This window comes from Rattus norvegicus, chromosome 15, assembly GCF_021556685.1.
Source record: "Rattus norvegicus strain SHRSP/BbbUtx chromosome 15, alternate assembly SHRSP_T2T, whole genome shotgun sequence".
Taxonomy (NCBI): Eukaryota; Metazoa; Chordata; class Mammalia; order Rodentia; family Muridae; genus Rattus; species Rattus norvegicus.
Window position 1 is genome coordinate 97,510,399 of NC_141548.1, and position 19,356 is coordinate 97,529,754.

Genomic DNA, 19,356 nt, shown 5'->3' on the forward strand with positions numbered 1-19,356 from the left:
ACAGATGAGGTTCTCAGGAATGAGGAATGGAGGTGGTCATGAGGTTGTGAGAGACAAGGAACAAAACTTCTGCTTGGTCTTTATGACTATGGGAAAGAATCTAGACAATATAACCACAGAGGCCATAAAAGCCTGTATGGTCCCTTGTAGAATTTACTCATTTCAAGACTTAGGCTTGAACTTGAAACTATATGAGGAGATATATGTACCCTCTGGTCCAATCAAGAATAGAGAATTAAAGTGTTAAAGTGGCCTCAAGAAGATAAGACATGGGTAAGAAAAGATGGAATCTATCAAAATAAGCAAATGATAGATGGTTTATCTTATCTTATAGTAGAAAAAAATATATATATGTATATAATCTAAGAATAAATAGTATTGGAAGTAGAGTACACGAAGTTATAGGATTGCTAGAATAGGAAATAAATATGAGAGAGTTAAAAGGTGATGTGCAAGCATATAAAATGTTAGTGCTTTGTTCTCCTAGCTACTTGAAGGATTGGCAACAGTTCTTAGAGAGATATGGGAGAGAGCTAGCTGTTTGCTTACATAAATTTTAAAACTTTGTAAGAAATCTTTTTTTAAATTGGATATATTTCTTTATTTACGTTTCAAATGTTATTCCCATTCCCAGTTTCCTGTCCATAAGACCCCTATCCACTCCCCCATAAGGGTACCCCCTATCCACCCTCCTTACCACCACCACCCCCAACATTCCCCTGCACTGGGGGAGTCCAACCTTGGTAGGACCAAGGGCTTCCCCTTCCACTGGTGTCCAACAAGGCCATCCTCTGCTACATATCCAGTTAGAGCCCTGGGTCAGTCCATGTATAGTCTTTAGGTAGTAGAGCTTCTAGGGACAAAACCACCACCCAAAGAAATCATTTTAACCGTAATAGTATGACACCTTTCCGTTCTGACAATGAAAATAGTTGCTAAAGACTGCTGTCTGCTATACCGGGAAACCACTAGAGCTATACCCAGCTACCTGTGAAGAACAGGCTCTGTAAAAACTGTATGGAAATGTGCTTTTGCTTTGTGTTTAGTTTCTGTTTTAAGGAAGCAGGGGTTGGGATTACTGATCCCGGATTTATAAAACTGATGTAAATTTGAGGATTTCTAGGAGATGGTTAACCGTGGTCATAGCCTTGACGGTGTAGCTTTAGTAAATAAGAGACTGGGGTCAGTCTCTCAGAGCAGCTCGATCATGTGATGAGAGATCACATGAGCAGACAGCCTGCGTCCATGACTGACTCCATGTCACTATTGAATCAGCGCTGCTCCCATTCCCTGCTTTCTCAAGACCTTCCTCATGCTGAGGCTGGGAGGAAATGCTGAGGAAACATGAATGATTTATAAAATAAAAATATCCTAAATATTACTTCTAGGGAAGAAAAATATACTAAAAAATATTTGAGTTTCTTTTTTTTAAATATAATCTGACAAATGACTTAAGTAGCACTGAAACATTGTAAAAATGTGGTGGGACGTTTACTTCTTCCTACAATGAGCTCATTTCCAAAGATTCTTCAAAAAGAAAAGATAATGGCTGTAGCACATCCCTTTAGCCCCAAGCTCACCCTGGCCTTAATGCATAAACCATTCTACTCCAAACAGTAAAGACAAATTAGTCTACATTTGTGCTATATTTATAAATCTAAGTATATGGGTTAACCCGTGTAAGCACACTTTACTGTTAATGTCAGTTGTATGTCTTGACCTCCAAATACAAGAAAAATGTCAAAACCCTTAAAAGGCTTTTCTATCTCTGGGTCTCCACAGTATCTGCATCGATCCACATAAGACAATCCTTACGTATTAAAATTCTCCCATCATATCAGGTCTGCTTCCTGGAAGACTTCCCAAAAGAATGCTTTGATCTAAAAGTAATACTGTAGCTTTAAAAATTGAAGACTGAGGTGGGGGAAAAGTGATAAATATGGAGGCTTTGATGCCTCTGAGTGCTTTGGGATACCCTAAAACAGGGATGAGGGGCCAAGCCTTCAGTAAAAAAGATGTATGGGAGAATTTGGATGCAGGGTCCTCCCGAAGACTGCAGCCTTCTGATGCCGTTTTCCCACTGTGAGCCTAGAAACGTAAATATGCCTGAATTGTTCAGTAGGAAGATGAGGTAAAGTGTGATTTTTTCAGCCATTGTCAACCTTTTAGTAAATTTGAATTTAATACACCCATTTTGTTAAAGAATTCCTGCAAAGCAAGGGTTCAAAAAGCCCGCACGTTGAGCTTTAAGTTGGTCCAGAGGTTATATATACTACCATCAAACCTAGAAAGCTGTTTCATCTCTAGAACCATGAAGATAGGAAGAGAAAAAGCAAACTCCCCAAAGTTGTCCACTGACGTCAACCTGTGTGCCATGACATGTGCTCACCACCAACCCCATGTGCACACACACACACACACACACACACACACACACACAAATACACGTGTGCACTGTGCAAACAAATACACACTAATAATAAAGGTTTAATTCCTAATAAATTTCTGAAACTTTGAGGTAACTATAGATATCCAGAATCAAGAGAAAGTGAGCAAAGTTTGCTGCCTCATTTTTCTTTTTTAACCTTTATTATTATTATCATTTATTACTATTGTTGTTACTATTATTATCATTATTATTTAATCTTTTTTTACAGTCCAGTCTTAATCTCCCTCCTGGTCTGCCCTCTGATTGTTCGTCATCTCATACCTCATCCCCCTGTCTCCAAGGGGAGGTCTCCATAGGTCCACCCACACCCCACCAGACCTCCCCACTCTCTGGGACCCTTAAGTCTCTTGAGGGTTAGGTGCATCTTCTCTCACTGAGTTACCCAGGTCCCTCCCTCCCTTCCCACCCCTCCTATGATTGTTTTCTTCTTTCTCCCAAGTGGGATCGGCTGCCTCATTTTTCTGTAAGTGATTCTAGGAATATATAAATCGATCTTTTAATTTTAATTTATAGTGAGAATGGTACAAAAGGTTTCCAGTAAAGCAAGGTGTGCACACACTTTGGTGACAGAATACAGAGAAATCAATCTCAAACCAATCAGAAGATTGCTACCCTGATGGCAAGGTTCACCGTACCTGGAAGTTTGTTATGCAGACAAGACTGGGAGAAAAAATACCAGTGAGCCTACCCAGCACTGGACAAGACATACTATAATGCCAAGCTTCAAGGCCTGGTGTACACACTAACACAATAGCAGCATGACTGGTATGTACCACTCTCTGACTGGCCTTGAGACCTGTTCTGTAGAAGGAAATTTTATACTTGCTACCATAATTCTAGAGAAAAGATGACAGCTTAAAGTTGGAGGCTGCTGTTGTTTTTTGCTAAATGATGATGCTGTTAAATTTACTTCTAAATATTCTTATCTGTACCCATAGACCTAAGTAGCTCTCAATCTTGATCCAAGAAGCTTTTTCATTGTAGTGGACAACGACAGTCAATGGCAAGATGTAGAACTGGTCAAAGTACTGAGAATTACCAGGCAAACTCACAGCAGCTATGGCAACCTACCAAAGACCCGCACAGACGAAGCCAGCCATAATCCTGGAGCAGGTGGCATAGAAGATTGCCAAATTCTGCTCTTTGCTGGCTTTTCACTATTGACAGTGACCTGTTGTTGGGGAGAGAAAGTTATTCTTTCTTGACCTTATATCCACTAGTAGCTTTCCCACACACAAATGGATGCCTCCATACTCATGAACACATGGACAGCATAAAATGGTCTTAATAAAGCATCAAAAAATGAATAAAGCAAACTATGAAATTTCCAGGGGTCCACGTTGGAGAGGCTATGGAGGTATTGAAACATGTAAATCGGACAGATAGTGTCACATTTAATTGTATGCATGTAGGAAAGTCCCAAAAATTAAAAAAAAAAAAGAAAGTCAGGTATGGTGTCTCATTGCCATATCCTCTCACTCAGCAGGCAAGAAGGAAGGAGATCAAACACGGAGTTCAAGATCATGCTTGTCTTTACCATGAGTTGAGGACCAACCTGACTAAATAAAAATGTCTCATGAAACCTAAAGAATACTTTGGAAATGCAATCAATAAATTAGTTTGGCTCCATGAATTTGAAACTATCATCCAAACACCTATTATGTTCAGATCTACGTAGAAACATGTATTCCACACATGTAGGATTTCAATTAGAATTTGAAATCTACGAGTTGTTTTTAAGCGACTTCTTCTTATGCTATACTGTTGTCCTATCTACCATCTATCTATCATCTATCTATCTATCTATCTATCTATCTGTCTGTCTGTCTGTCTGTCTGTCTATCTATCCATCTATTTATCCATCCATCTATCTATCTATCTATCATCTATCTGTCTGTTTGTCTGTTTGCCTATCTATCTATCCATCTGTTTATCCATCTATCTATCTATCTATCTATCTATCTATCTATCTATCTATCTTCTATCTATCTATCTTCTACCTATCTCTTTCTCTTTCAGAAATTAGATAAAGGATGCTTCAAATTCTTATTTTGCAATTTATTAACTTCTAAGATGAATTGGTTAGTCTTTCTCGCTATCATACAGAAAAATAGAACCTGTGTTAGACCATGCCTTACTCAGGCTTGCTAGCAGGATTCCGTGATACTGCAGGAAGACAGTATAGCACAATGCTTCAGAACACAAGTCCTGTGCTATGGATTGCTTATATATGCTGTCCCTAGACTATATGGACAATCGGATTTGCTTGAGAACTTGGTTGAAATTAAAGTCTTAAACTAAACTCCAACTCGGGATGACCTCAGCCCTCAACTAGATTTTAGAATCATTGCTTTAGGTTTCTAGGGTTACTTGTTTCAGCAGCTTTGTACCCTTCAGAAAAGTTACTAAATTTTGGTGATCTATGTAAAGGTTTTGAGAGAAAGTGATAAATGTTCACTGCTACTAAGGTCCTTAGGACAGTATTAATTCTTATTAATCATATCAGTAAATATTAGCCAGTAGGATCACATTTTTTATTTTATTATTATAACATGTCATAGCAAAATGGAATCCCATAAGAACATTTGAGAAGTTATACTCAAAGTAAGGAAAAAGGGAATTGAAAGTCTATAGCTACTGATAAAAATTTGTGTATTTTATATAATAAACCCTGGAGAATTCTGCTTAATTCAATAAAAAAGTTGAATGGTAATGTTCATATAAATGCTAATCAGAGGAGGAACTCCAGGAGTCCACCACCAGAAAGTACAACAGACAACAAATGACCAGTTTTTAAATTCATTTTTAATTAAAATATAACTATACCATTTCCCCTTATCTTTCCTCCTTCCAAATCCCACATTGTCCCATCCCACCCCCTTTCACCGTACCTTTATTCCTGCCTCCCTTTCAAAGCAATCATTAGTTGTCTATAATTCTTTGTCTACGGGTTTGGACCCTGTGAGACTGCCCCCCTTTCACAATACCATGTCTACTGACATTTTCATTATTTGTGTCTTATTTTGACAGACAGTATTAAGAGACATCACACTTCTTGCTTCTCTGGTCTTTAGAATCATTTTTTTTTTATGAATTCTTCAACAACGTTCCAGGAGCACATGAGTTATATTGTAAATCTATCCACTGGGGCTGGGATCACCACTTGCCACCTCTGCACAGTCTTCAGTTTGGGTTTGTTATACTGGTCTCTTTGACCCGAGGAACTAAGAGTCTCACCGGTTAATAAGTGTTGGTAAGGTATTCAGCCCTGAAATCATATACAGAGGACAAAATGACCTCTTTGAGAATGATACATGGGAGAATATGGGAAGAGTAGAAGAAAGGACAAAGCTGAGGAGTTGGGGGAAAGAAAGTGGGGGATATAATAATATTTTAATGTAAAATATAATAAATATTTTTAAATAATTAATCAACAAATAAAAATCTTTATTCCAAGAATTCTAGCAGCCTTTTTGCCGTGCAGTCAGACCTGATGGCGGCAGGCACAGTCAATGTGAGATTGACACAGCATGATCCTTCCTGAGGTTTTAACATTCGAAAATTAGAAAAGACCACAGCCTTATAATGTCCTTGTCCTTTTAACGCTCACACACTTCACACTTGAGGACTCAGTACCACATGCCAGTGTGTGTGCTCACCTTTTATATCTCAGAGGCTGCGAAGGGTGAATGTGGCCTGACATTTAGTTCTTCAGCGGTGTGGTTTTTAAAGGTGACGGGGGGGTAGGAATATTTGTAGGAGCCAGAGGTTAGAGGACTTTGCTACTAGACGTGTCTCCTGATAACATGAAAAGCTATTCCCATAAAGCCTCAACAATGGGGCCTCCCAAATATGAGCTCTTAAAGAATGGCAGCAAGCATGACAAACAGCTTAGGGAGAAGGAAAACTATGGGCAATTAAGCAAGTCTGGTATTTGGAGAGGTAGTCCTCTCCTAGGGAAAGCACACCAACTGGTTGTTCACAGGCAAACTCTCGGCCCTTAATACATATATACAAGCAGCATTAAATGAGTTGAGCCTAATCTACAGATATATGAATGAATTATATATAAATTCATATATACACTCAATAGCAATTTATAGAGAAAGGGACCACAAATCTGAAGGAGAGCAGGGAGAAGCATATGGGAGGGTTTGAAGGGAGAAAGGGGGAGGAGGAAATGTAATTAAATTAAAATCTCCAAAAAAAAGCAAAATATTGACTGAGGGATGAGACCTACAGTTTTCTGTGGGTATGTAGATAAATATTTAGACTGGACTGTAGTTAGAGACTATGCTGGTTTGATGGAGTGGCAGTTGTAGGTTCTCCTCTAAGATATATGTCTTCACTAGCCATGGGTAGTTAACTAATGTTTCAAGGACCACACATGGCTTCTCTCTTATTGAATGGGCCTTAAGTCCTATTAGAGAGTTACGGTGTGTGTGTGTGTGTGTGTGTGTGTGTGTGTGTGTGTGTGTGTGTGTTTGTGTGCATTTCTGTTATATGTGTGTGTATTTGTGTGCATTTGTAAGTATGTGTGTATGTGTGTGTGTTTGTGTGCATTTCTGTGTGTGTGTGTATTTGTGTGCATTTGTAAGTATGTGTGTGTATGTGTGTGTGCATTTCTGTTATATGTGTGTGTATTTGTGTGCATTTGTAAGTATGTGTGTGTATGTGTGTGTGTTTGTGTGCATTTCTGTGTGTGTATTTGTGTGCATTTGTAAGTATGTGTGCGTATGTGTGCATTTCTGTTATATGTGTGTGTATTTGTGTGCATTTGTAAGTATGTGTGTGTATGTGTGTGTGTTTGTGTGCATTTCTGTGTGTATGTGTGTGTATTTGTGTGCATTTGTGTGTATGTGTGTGAATACATATATATTTGAATTTGAGAGAGAGCAAGAAAGTGTACATGAGAGAATTTGGGGGGTAAGAGGAAGGGGAAATATTAATAATATTATAACTTAAAAAAAACAAAAACAAAAATTATCAAAGACTGAGGGAATGACCAAACAACACCCAGCCCAAGCAGAGACCAACTCATGGGCAAGCACCAACCACTGACACTATTAATAATTCTCTCTTATGCTTGTGGTCAGGAGCCTGGCATGGCTGTCCTCTGAGAGGCTGCGTCCAGTCGCTGACTCAGACAGATGCAGAGACCCATATCCAAAATGTGGATCTCGCTTGGGGACTCTTAGGAAGAGTTGGTTCTTACATCATTTCTACCATTGTGCCATGATGTTCCCTGAGGAGAAAGCAACATAAGGCACCTCATTTGTGTGAAGATGACGACTCTTAGACATTACGTATGAACATTCATCACCTTTGTCAACAAGTAGCTTAGGCTTTGTTACTTGGAAGCAAAACAGGTACAATTCACATCATTTCTACCACTCATTAACCTGTCAGTGCCAAATGGAAGGGCGTTTACCATTAAGAGTGTGGCTTACATCACTTAGTAGCTTCTAGATGCACTGAACAATTAAGCAAAGTAGATATTTAAATGTGATAGCAGGTATCTATGAATGGAGGCCAAAATTCAAGCACAAAAATATCACCTAGATCATGTAATAAGTTCTATAGGAACCTACATGTGTTTCTTCATTCTGGTATGACCAATATGTATTTTGTTTTAAAAATATATAGAAATCAAAATAGAGGTGAATTCCAGTCAGAATATCCAGAAATATATAATAAGTCAATTTTTCATCTTTGTATTTAAAATGACGTTTTTATGTGTCACTGTCTTCAAGTCTTACTTTCTTACAGGAAAGTACTATTAAGAGTTTTTTTTTTTAAACGGTTTCCCTAAACTTATTCTTAAAGGATGCAAATCACTTCATGGCACCTAGGTCTAAAAAACTCAAAACAACAGATTATCTAAACATAAACTCTTCGGAAACCAAATACAAGACCTAATTTCAAAACATCCTATAACATAACTGAGGCAGTAATTACCTGACTTCAAGATGAACGGTTGGAGGTATTCATTTTTCCAGCGAATCACATAATTTTTACCTAAGAAAATAATCCCTTTGCATTTCCAACAACAGTTTTGATGGATAGGAACAAGAAGCATTTGCGCTATAATTTTTCAGTGCTTTATAATAAAGTGAATGTTTTTTCTAAATGTCATAGTTTAAATTTCATGGGGCGTGAAATCTCCTTTGAAATAAAGTTTAAAGCCTTTTTCAAATAAGGAGGCTAATCTTACAGTCAAAAACACTTCATATTCCCAGGCATTATTAACCTTCGAGTACTGCTTGCAAAAAAAATGATAATACTTTCTGACACGTTAAGATTAAATTTGTCTTTACGTAATTATGTGAAGGATATATTTAAAATGATGAGATTGCAGGAGAGGTCTGAACAATAGTAAAATTCCCATTTACTAATAATAAATGTGGTCACTTATCATTTGGATAGTAATGTTAATACATTTGTGTAGCTCTCTCTTAAAGAAAACTGTAGATTGACCATTAAGCTTACTGTCAAAATGTTAATATTGGACAATCACCTGAAAAGAGATGACACTAAATCCCTTCTTCCTTCAAATGTGAAGAGTCGCATAGTTGTAATTGATCTCATTAGTAAAATATAAAATCCTGTTCACATAATCAGTTTTATTTTGGTACATCTCAGAATTTTTCAAAAAATGCAATATTCATACTCTGAATAGCTGATTTTATTACTTTGTTTTCCATTACAAATAAATGTGCATGATGTGTTTGCACGAAGATTACATGGTGATTGTCCAATTTCCTAAGTACAAAAATCACTTCTAATACAAAATACAACAATGGAATGATGCTTCTGTCTGACTTGAGTATTTGAAATCACCATGACAATACAAATTAGTACGAATCTTTTCCATTTTTAATACCCTGCGATGGGACTAAAAGCAATTTTCATTTCCGTGATCCTAGGGTTTTAAAATATGAACATAGATAAGGTAGACATTTAGAAAATCATGAACTCTAACTCACCAACTTTACATTCTCCCGCAAGCCACAAAACTCAGACTCTTGTGAGTTAGTGAGAACTTTACATTGAAGACTTCCATCTCAACAATACAAGCCAACTACAGATCCCAGGGGCTAAACCACCAACCAAAGAGTACACATGGAGCGACCCATGGCTCCAGCTGCATATGTAGCAGAGGATGGTCTTGTTGGGCACCAATGGGCGGAGAAGCTCTTGGTCCTGCCAAGGCTGGATCTCCCGGAGTAGGGAAATGCCAGGGCAGAGAGGCAGGAAGGGGTGGGTGGACAGGTGGGGGAACACCCTCATAGAATAAGGGGGAGAAGGGATGGAATAGGGGGGTTATGGACTGGAAACAGGGAAAGGGGAGAACCTTTGAAATGTAAATAAAAAATATCCAATTTAATGAAAAAAAAAGTCACATAAAAAAGGCTTACAGGTTGCAGAAGACTAGAAGACCTTTCTCACCTGGACTTTATGTAATGAACTCGAGAAGGCCTGAAAAATTAAAATGCGACAGGCAGGTATTGTATAAATGTCTAGTAAATGCTATATGGCTCTTGAAAATATTTTTTTTTCTCAACTCCAAATGTTCTTCTTGTAGCCTGGTAATTACCACCTCTTCTGGGGCTTTGGCCCCACCTGGTGGTTGGTTACGAGAATGGTCGAGTGTCTACTTCATGGTTGCATGCATGTGGGCGTGACTCCAGTTCCTTTAAGCATGGCTTCTCTTGTTTGACATGTATAGGGTAAACGCCATTATTTAGTTTGTTTTAAGGAAATAACCCCTTGTTTTACCCAGAAACACAATCCTTGTTTGTGTTTATGATGCCACCTTGCCCAAAACAGTCTCTTTCTTGGCTTCGCAAACTCCCCAAACAAAATGGATACGTTGATGAAGCCAGAAAGCACATTAGTGCTACTAACGAGATGGATCATGAAGAAACACATAGGATGTCCTTTAGTCTGCCTAAGAAAAACTCTCCTCCCGTGCAATTATCTTTTCGTTTTATTACAGTTTAATAAAGTGTGTGTTGCTGTGTATGTGCACACATATGTGCGAGCTACTAAATGCATATGAATATTAGGGGACAACTTGAACAAGTTACTTCTCTCCTTACAGTGAGTCCAGGGAATCAACAATAGATTCTCAGACTTAGTGGTGAACCCATTTACCCATGAAACTGTGACATGCTCCCAACCCCAGCCTGTAGAAAAGTTCCTGGCTGCCATATTAATCAGTAGTTAGGAGTAAAATTATGATTCAAATGTGTTCTTTTTTTCTGTATTTCTCTGCAATTCAAGTTTTATGTCTGTTAAAGGAAATTTTATGCACTATATGTGTGAAACTAATTATTTTCATAATATTCAATGCATAACTTTTAGTTAAAAAATGGTCTCCAAATTCCAGGAAACCCACTTAAATGTTTAAATTAAATACTTTGTTAAAATTTGGTCTTTATTCTTGGTTTGATTTACCTCTTAGAATATTTTGTTTACTGCCCTGAGCAAACCATAACAAAATACCTACACTGATGTGTTTTTCCCAATGATACAATTGAAAATTTTTAATGTTATTGATGTGTGTGTTGAAAACATGGTTTATTAATGAGGAATTTAGTGAAAGGACACCTTTGTTCAGGCCAGATTAGATCCAAGACTTGGGGGGGGGTGTGCTCTAATGTAATTACATACAGTAGGCAACTTCACAGGATGATGCTAGCTTTTGAATCATTTAAAATACAATGTGAACAGCCAAATCTTTCTATTCATTTACAAAACTTCTTGCATTTCTTCACCCAAGTTTAAGTATCTTAAATTTTGCATTTAAAAAAGCGTCCTAGTCATTATCATGTAACTCAGAAATTGTGTGTGATTGCTCAAATAACAAGATAGTGTGGCAAGAAAAAAATCCCAATGAAATTTTCAGAATGGAGGAAAATGTTTTACTAGTAATAGGCCCAAGGAATTGTGCCACATGTTTTCCACTAGAATGAGTCCTGAACCACCTAGGGAGGGCGAAATGCTCATGTCTTGGGGGTTTGTTCAGAAGTATGCAGATCTTAAGTTTGCTTTATCTATGCTATTTCATTAAATTTATTTCTAAGTCAGTCCTTCTGAACGACTTGAACCCATCCTTACACCTTTTAAAAAAATCTATCATCTAACTCCATAAAGATAATAAAATGGCATTTTAAATTTTTAATATGAATGTGAATGCGAGCTGTGGTAAGAGTTACCTTCAATTTCTAGACTGAAGTCGATTCTACTCGTATATATTACCTTAGAATACTGGCTGTATATTATCCAAAAACCTCCCAATACAAAGGAGTGAGCATAAAGGATCATAACTATTACTTCTTTTAAATTATAAACACACACACAGACACACACTTGAAATATCCTAGAATCTTACTATGTGTTGGGTAGAGTAACAAAATAAAGCTAGTTTTGCAGAGAAAGTCACCACTGTCGAGCAATATCATCCAGAATGTAGTTTTAACTCCTCATGTCTCCTTTAATGACATTGTTACTAGATAGAAAGCAGTGTAGCAGTAAAAGGTGTGAGTCACCGGGTGCTATTTAGCACCATTGAAATATACAACACAACATTTGTATTTGAAAGGCATTTGAGAGTGTATCACAGAAACACTGAGGTTCGTTTTAAATAAAGATGAGCTGACTTTAAGGTCTGCAGTGTTTCTATGAGTCAGATGGATCTGAGTAAGCTCTACAATCACTCAGTTACTTCAGAGAATGCACAGACGGGTCGCACTGGTGCCCTTCTGAAGGACACCCCTGAGACATGCCCTACGGTGAAAGGCTTCCACACATATTTAATACATACGCTTTCTGTATTTAACAATTTTTAAAGGGAGATGTGTCCCTGGGGTGTAAGGACTGTGAGTCAGACCTTACAAGAATGAAGTCTTCCAGGTGGACTGGCTTTCTGTTCCACAGCGTGGTTCCTGAAAGGCCAGAACGGTAATTTTTGAGGAGCACTGCCCACCAGTGCCTGCTAAGCCTACTATTAAGTTCTCCTATCACCCTAAACCTGGGTTTAATGCTGGAATATCTCCAGGAGAGTGGATTGGGTTCATCGATGCCAGTCGGCTATGTCTGCAGTCTCTTCGATTGTTCATCAGTACAGAGATGGTGATTGTATTATATCTTTATTACATTCTTTAATGTGCGGTAAAACTGAAAGAAAATAGAAACTGTTAATGGGGGCCTCTTAGGAAGCAGCTGGGCATCTGCAACACATTGTCTTTTCAGAAGAGAGAGATATTCAAGTAATGCTCAAGTTTCTCGAGCCTGTAAATAGTGCAAAAACCAAAAGGGGTGTCGAGAACACATCCTAAAATCTTCTGCTTAATATTATGTCTATTTTAGGATCCTAAAAATATGCATACTAATTAATAGAACCAACTGACAGACCTGCAAGGGACTTAAAAGCCCTGACAGCCAAATGTGATTGGGACCTCATTAAGACTGAGATTATGCATTGATGAGCATGAGAAATGTTCTCATTCGCAGGGGCAGGCAATTTCGTTCCTACAGGAAGTTACCTACATGGCTAAGGAATTAACTGGGGTAACATCTCTTTCCACAAAGCAATTACCTGTTATGTTTTGACGTGGATGACACTTGTTAATGGCAAAGTTTTAAGGTGTTACAAATAAATGCATAAGTCACTGTCAAACGCTCTCGATTACATAATGTGGGGTATTTTTATACCAGCCTAACTGTCATCCAAGAAGTTCCTAACAAGCTACACGGCTGCAAGTGTTACATAAACGCCTGTAGTCGGGGGTATTTCCGTGTAGAAGCAACAGCACACTTGTCAATCCACAGAGGGCTAAGGGCTGAATAAAATGGTGAGAATATTAAAGAAGAAGCAGCAGGCAAGCGCATGTTCATTGATAAGGTGAAATTGTAATAGAAGAAAACTATGTCTAGTCCCTCACATATCACACTATGGTTACTAAGACGGATACAGTGGAGTTATGTCTCTATATTAGCTTAGAATGTCAATGTGTCTGACCAGAAAATAACATAGATCATGCAAGGAAAAAAATATTTCAAATGTACTATCATTATGAACATAGTAGGACTCATTTTCTGATACACTTTAATATGTTGGGCATTTTCAAAACACGTACAGCTTGTTATAGAGGACATGACTGTAGAAATAAGCCACTAGCATCCAAATGTAAAAGGCACAGCGATATGCGGTCTGTTCTCTCAGCTCCATTCTTGCACACGTGTTGCACACATTGCACACATGACTTGAAAATGGGGGGGTCCGAGATCCAATTTTCCATCCTTTCTTTTCACAGAGGGCTTAGTGAATAGACTGTGCACACTTCTCCTTTCTAAACCGACTCACTATGAACTTTGCCAAAAATTTGTGGCAGTGCAATTTGTAGGAACAAGCAGTCTAGTTGTGATCCCACTGTTCACATAGAATTGATTTTTCTCCTTCCATTTGGAGTTAAGACAATGCAGGGATTGAAACATTGCTATGGGTGATCAGATTCTGGGTTTACACCCTTGTCGGTCCTCATATCTTCCGAGGAGCTGTTTCCACAATCCTAAGAGAGGCTGAAATCCCTAGATGGATAGAGAGTCAGCACTGATCAGTCAGAGACAGAAGATGGATGGGACAAGGCAAACATAAAAGTGAAGAAGGAATAGGAAGAAATAAAGGCAGAAGGTAGAAATCTACAGGGAAAGAGAGAGAGAGAGAAAGAGGTAGAGAAAAGGGCACTTTGCACAGTGTGGAACATTTCTCTGTGAGCTGCTAGCGGAAAAAAAAAAAAAGAAAAGCGTTTCAAGATTTGCCACAGTGTTCAGATGGAGTCCGCATTGCTGGGAGAAAGCCCCCCAAAAATGCTTCTGCTGCAGAATTCTACAGCAAAACAAATAACGGCGACCACCATCTGCGTTCACACTGTGGATAAGGTCCTGGAGGCAGTATCCAGGCACATCTTCAGCTTTCCAAACTCAGAAATAAAACTATAATGTAGTAATTTATACTCGCTTCCCAGACAGAGACCCAGAGGACCCCATCATTTAAGTGAGTTGCCAGAAGCAACTGTAGTCTTAAGTGTACACATCCAAGATGCCCAATTTCTCTACTGCATCCCTCTGATATATTTATAAGCATTATTCTGCATCCAAAGTTATTTTGATACAATAATGTAGCAGTTACCGCTTCCTTTAGACATGGGTCCCCTGAGAAGAATGCTTCTGATTAATATCTACACTCTAATCTGCATAGTATCTATCATAGCCTGCACTTTGGGAGAACTGCTTTTCTTCCCCTCACATCACAGTGCTCTGACAGAGCAGAGGCATCATGCGCTTGTTGCAAAACACAACACCCAGTATTCCTGAACCAGTACATTTACCTTGTGTCTCTCTTATCCCCTTTCTCTAAGTTCGGCTAATTGAAAAATATGAGGGACACAGAAAGTCTGATAATAGAAAACCAAATTCTGAGAATGTCACACCAAATCAAATAGAGATGTGACATTAACCTTACAGAAAGGAAATTATGACAGGGGTTGAGTAACAGGATTTTCTGGGAGCTGCCAGGGTGTAGATATTTCAGCCATGACTGCCTGGACATTGCTTTAAAGGTTATGAGCATACAGAGGTCTTTACAGAATCAGCAGAAACCATTATAAGGATAGCCTTGGACCAAAGGACATAAGAACTTTACAGAGGGGCCCAAGGAATTTGGTCTCTGCACACATCAACTACATTGGCCAGTAGTTCCTCTTACTAAAAGTACAAGGTGCTTAATATGGTTTCTATGAGTCCCCTTGGAATCCTTCTTGTGCCCTGTATTTTAAATCACATCCTGATCTCCATGGCAGAACCAGGAGATGGCATTCTGAAAAATAAAAACAAAAACTATACCCATTGATCCTCGAGGAGAAAGGAACTGGAGAAGGCTTTAATGGCCCTTTCCATGCATTGTGATCTGCAGTTTCAATGGATTGTCAGGTAAAGATCTAGCTGATACTTCTCACCAGCTAACACTATTCTGGTCTCTATGTCGGCCAGCCAGGCTCCTGTTTGATGATCACGTCTCAAAGAACAACGCACATTGAACAAGTTGAGGAAGCTCATATTTTTCTTCTAGCAGATACTAATTTCAGTCTCAGATCACCCCAAAATCTCTCACCTGAAAAATCTCTCACAGCATGGCCTCCTCTGGTCCAGCCAGAGTAACCCCCAAAGGCAACAGCCTCCTGATACTTTTCTAATAGAGAAGCTGTTAGAAGTGCTATTGATAATGTAGCAAAAATATCCAATGTTATATATTCTAAACGTCTGTGAGTTAAACATGGAGAACAAGGCCTTTATGCACTAGAAAAGAAAAAGATACAGGCTGTCAAGAACACAGGCGTCTCCAATCTCAAATCCTTAGCTAAGGCAAATCATGCTTGTCTTTACTTAATCCTTTGTGTTTACTATTGTTTCACGTATGTGCATATGATGGAAGGCACACATTGAATGGTGTGTGAGTGTGTGTGTGTGTGTGTGTGTGTGTGTGTGTAGGTTACAGGATAACTCTATGAAATCAATCATTTTCTTCTAACTTTATGTTGGTTCACAAGGATTGAATTGCACAGCAAGCATCCTTTACCTGCTGACTCATCTCATTCCCTCGAGTATATTCTTCTTAAAGTTTCAGCATATTAGCTGATTAGAGTTACTTCATTTATAATTGCTATAGTGGTTTTAATCTTAAAGAAATTACATTGCCATATGTAAGTAAACTCCTGGCCCAGAAAAAAAATATATATATATATACAGATTTTAAATGATTTTCAAGTCATATAGTTGTTGGTGTTGGAGGTACACATCGTAGTCTCAGCACTCAGGAGAGAGAGGCAAATGACCTGTGTAAGCCTGACATTCTCCTGTTCTGCATTGCACCCCACGCTTCAAGCGAGCCAGGGCTCTACAGTAAGAACCGTTCTAAAAAGCAATCCATTCAGTTGGATAAAGTACTGAGTACAGATGAATCATCGTAGAACATAAATAAAGGTGCACACATCGATTGAATGACTATTGAATTTTTAATTCTGAAATAAATAATTTATATCATCTGTTACAACCGATGTACAAAGGAAAAGAGGGTGGGAGAACGAATAGTCAAATCATACCACGAAAACAGAACACTTAACTGAACTGTGATTGAAATTGCTGGGAGAAAGCATCCAATGTCAATCTTAATTTCTGATTGAGAGATACGTCCCCGCTGCCCTGGAGCTCAGGTTGGGAAATAGGAAACAGCGGTGCTGCTTTCCTCCAGATTATGGGTCATCCTCTGGGTGAACATACAGACGCTACCTGTTTAGAGCACAGCAGTGTTCAGCGGGACTCTGCTCCTTACATTCTTCTCACATCCTTCTTTGGCCCGTAAGCTTATGAGGTCATTTTTGGCTGGATCTGCACATTGACTTTGACAAGTTATATCATCATGAAAAGACCAGAAATACACATTTCATTTAAGAGACATGGACTCCTGACTGCCTTTGCTTGACCTCTCCACCCACCCTGTTGTTTACATTCAGCGGCTATGCGGGAGGCAAATGCAAAGATGGGAAAGGGGAGAGTTGAAAGGCCAATGACAAGAAGGCTGGGTGCTCTTTCCAGAGAAGCAGTTTGCACAAAGGAGTAGATACGGAGTTTAAAATGTGAGAAAGTAAGAAATACGGGACATTAATGGTTCTGCAAGTTGCAACCCAGAAGTAGGCTTCTTATTTCAACTCTATTTTAAAAGATTTATTTTATTATTTATTTTTTGTATGTAAGTGTGTGTGTGCGTGCGTGCGCGCGCGTGCGCAGAGAAAGTGTCACAGCCCTTAGAATAAACATGAAGGTATTTGTGAGTTGATCAATATGATGCTGGGATCCAAACCCCAGACCTCAGAAGACTTCAACAAGAACTGTTAACCTCTGAGCCTTTTCTCAGTCACAACTGGGTAATTTTCCTTAAAGACAGTCTATATACTAAAGATAAAGGGTTTGGGGGCTCTAGGCTAAGTAACTACTGTGCAATGTAATTCTACTGCCTTCTGTAAGGTGAACTGTCCATTGCTGAAATAAATTTGACAAATCTCTTTGACATACTAGAATTTATATTTATGAGCATTTCCTCCTCCTCCCAAAAAAATCTAACGATGCCATATTTCTATTATGTTTTGTATTGTCTTTTTTGGAAAAGAAAAAAGAAATCTGGTTCATTTTGATTACCTGGTATAATCGCTCAATTTATATTATTTGGTTAATATAATCTATTACACTGTGGTATGAAAAAGGATTTAAAACCACGTACAACCCTACCCTGAATTTGAACTATAATTGGAGAAAATGCCAATGTAGAAATTGCTATTAAAAAAAAACAGTTCAAATGAGTTTGTCATTCAGATAATACTTTTCTTTGTTGAGAGCTCTATTGTAGAAATTATAGAGAAATTGAGTTATCATTATGAATGAGGGTTGGTGAAGGAAATAGCTATGCCTACTTTATTGTCATTAACTCCTTCTCTCCGGATGCTTATACTAGATTATTATGATTCTGAGGAGCAATCCTGTGCAAGAAGAAATCATATGATTTTCAACAGTTTCTTTCTAGACAAATAAAAATTATCAATCACTGGTTAAAATTATACTTAACCTCAAATATAGAGGGTTCTAAGTCAAGATAAAATGTTTGTCTCAATTTCATCAGGAAATGTTAATGAAATTATGTACATCTAAATGGAACAAGCAGCAAATAATTTCTGCAAACTTCTTAGATATAGATGAACACGTGTGAGAGAGAGGGTAAGCATCTAGCATTCCATAGCCCGCAAAAATGAATTAAGAAGTCCAAAGTAGAGAACTGCTTTTGTAGACTGAGACTTTTAGAAAAGAGCCAAGACTTCTTAGGAAAAGGTCTTCGAGGTTGGGTAGCATTAAGAGCTTCTATCCAGAGTTGGGATTCCCAGAGTGATTTCTGAAGTGCAGAGGCCCACATACATTTGATCCAGTGCAGTGGAAGCTTTAGGATTCTTCCTGAGGAGCTCATCTTCATGACTTTTTACGATATCCACAGAGTGACCAGTAGATGTTAAGTTCTTTGGAGTACTATATAGGTACATCTTCACTTTAAGTCTCTTTGAACAGTCTAACGTGTCCTTCAAAGATTAGGTAAGAATGTCTTCTTGTTTATTTCATAGGATACCTTTACAACACATTTTTATATTCGCATCTATATGTCAAGTGGTCTAAGGGAATCTTTTAAATGTCTTCAAGGAGTCAAGTTAAAAGAAGACTTTTAATCTGGTACTTGAAGTTCACAGCTGCTCTGGGTCTTTCAGCACCATGGAGAGGAGTGCAGGTAACCCAAAAAGTAGAAGAAATAGACCCTGGACGGTGACAGGAACCATACACACACACACACACACACACACACACACACACACACACACACACACACACACACTTGTGTGCACACACACACACTTGTGCACACACACACATACACACTTGTGCACACACACACACAAATTTGTGCATACTACTCTCTTTTTAGTGACCACAAATACTTCCTTGTCACTAATACTATTACACCAAAATATAATCAAGAGGAAGTCAAATAAACACAAGGGAAGCCTCATGATGTAAACAAAATCTACTGATGGCCAGGATGTAGAGTCTAACATCTTTTGTTTGATTATATCACAGGCTTAATTCCACGGTGACATAACATTTCATAGTTCTTGTATTTTTCTGTGATGTATAATTCCTGCTCTCCCACACATCTTTTTTTTTTAATCTGAACAGCAGGGAAGACCTCTAAACAGATTCAATTGACAGAAGTGTAATCAAAGTGCTCCACTGATTATCACCAAAGACCT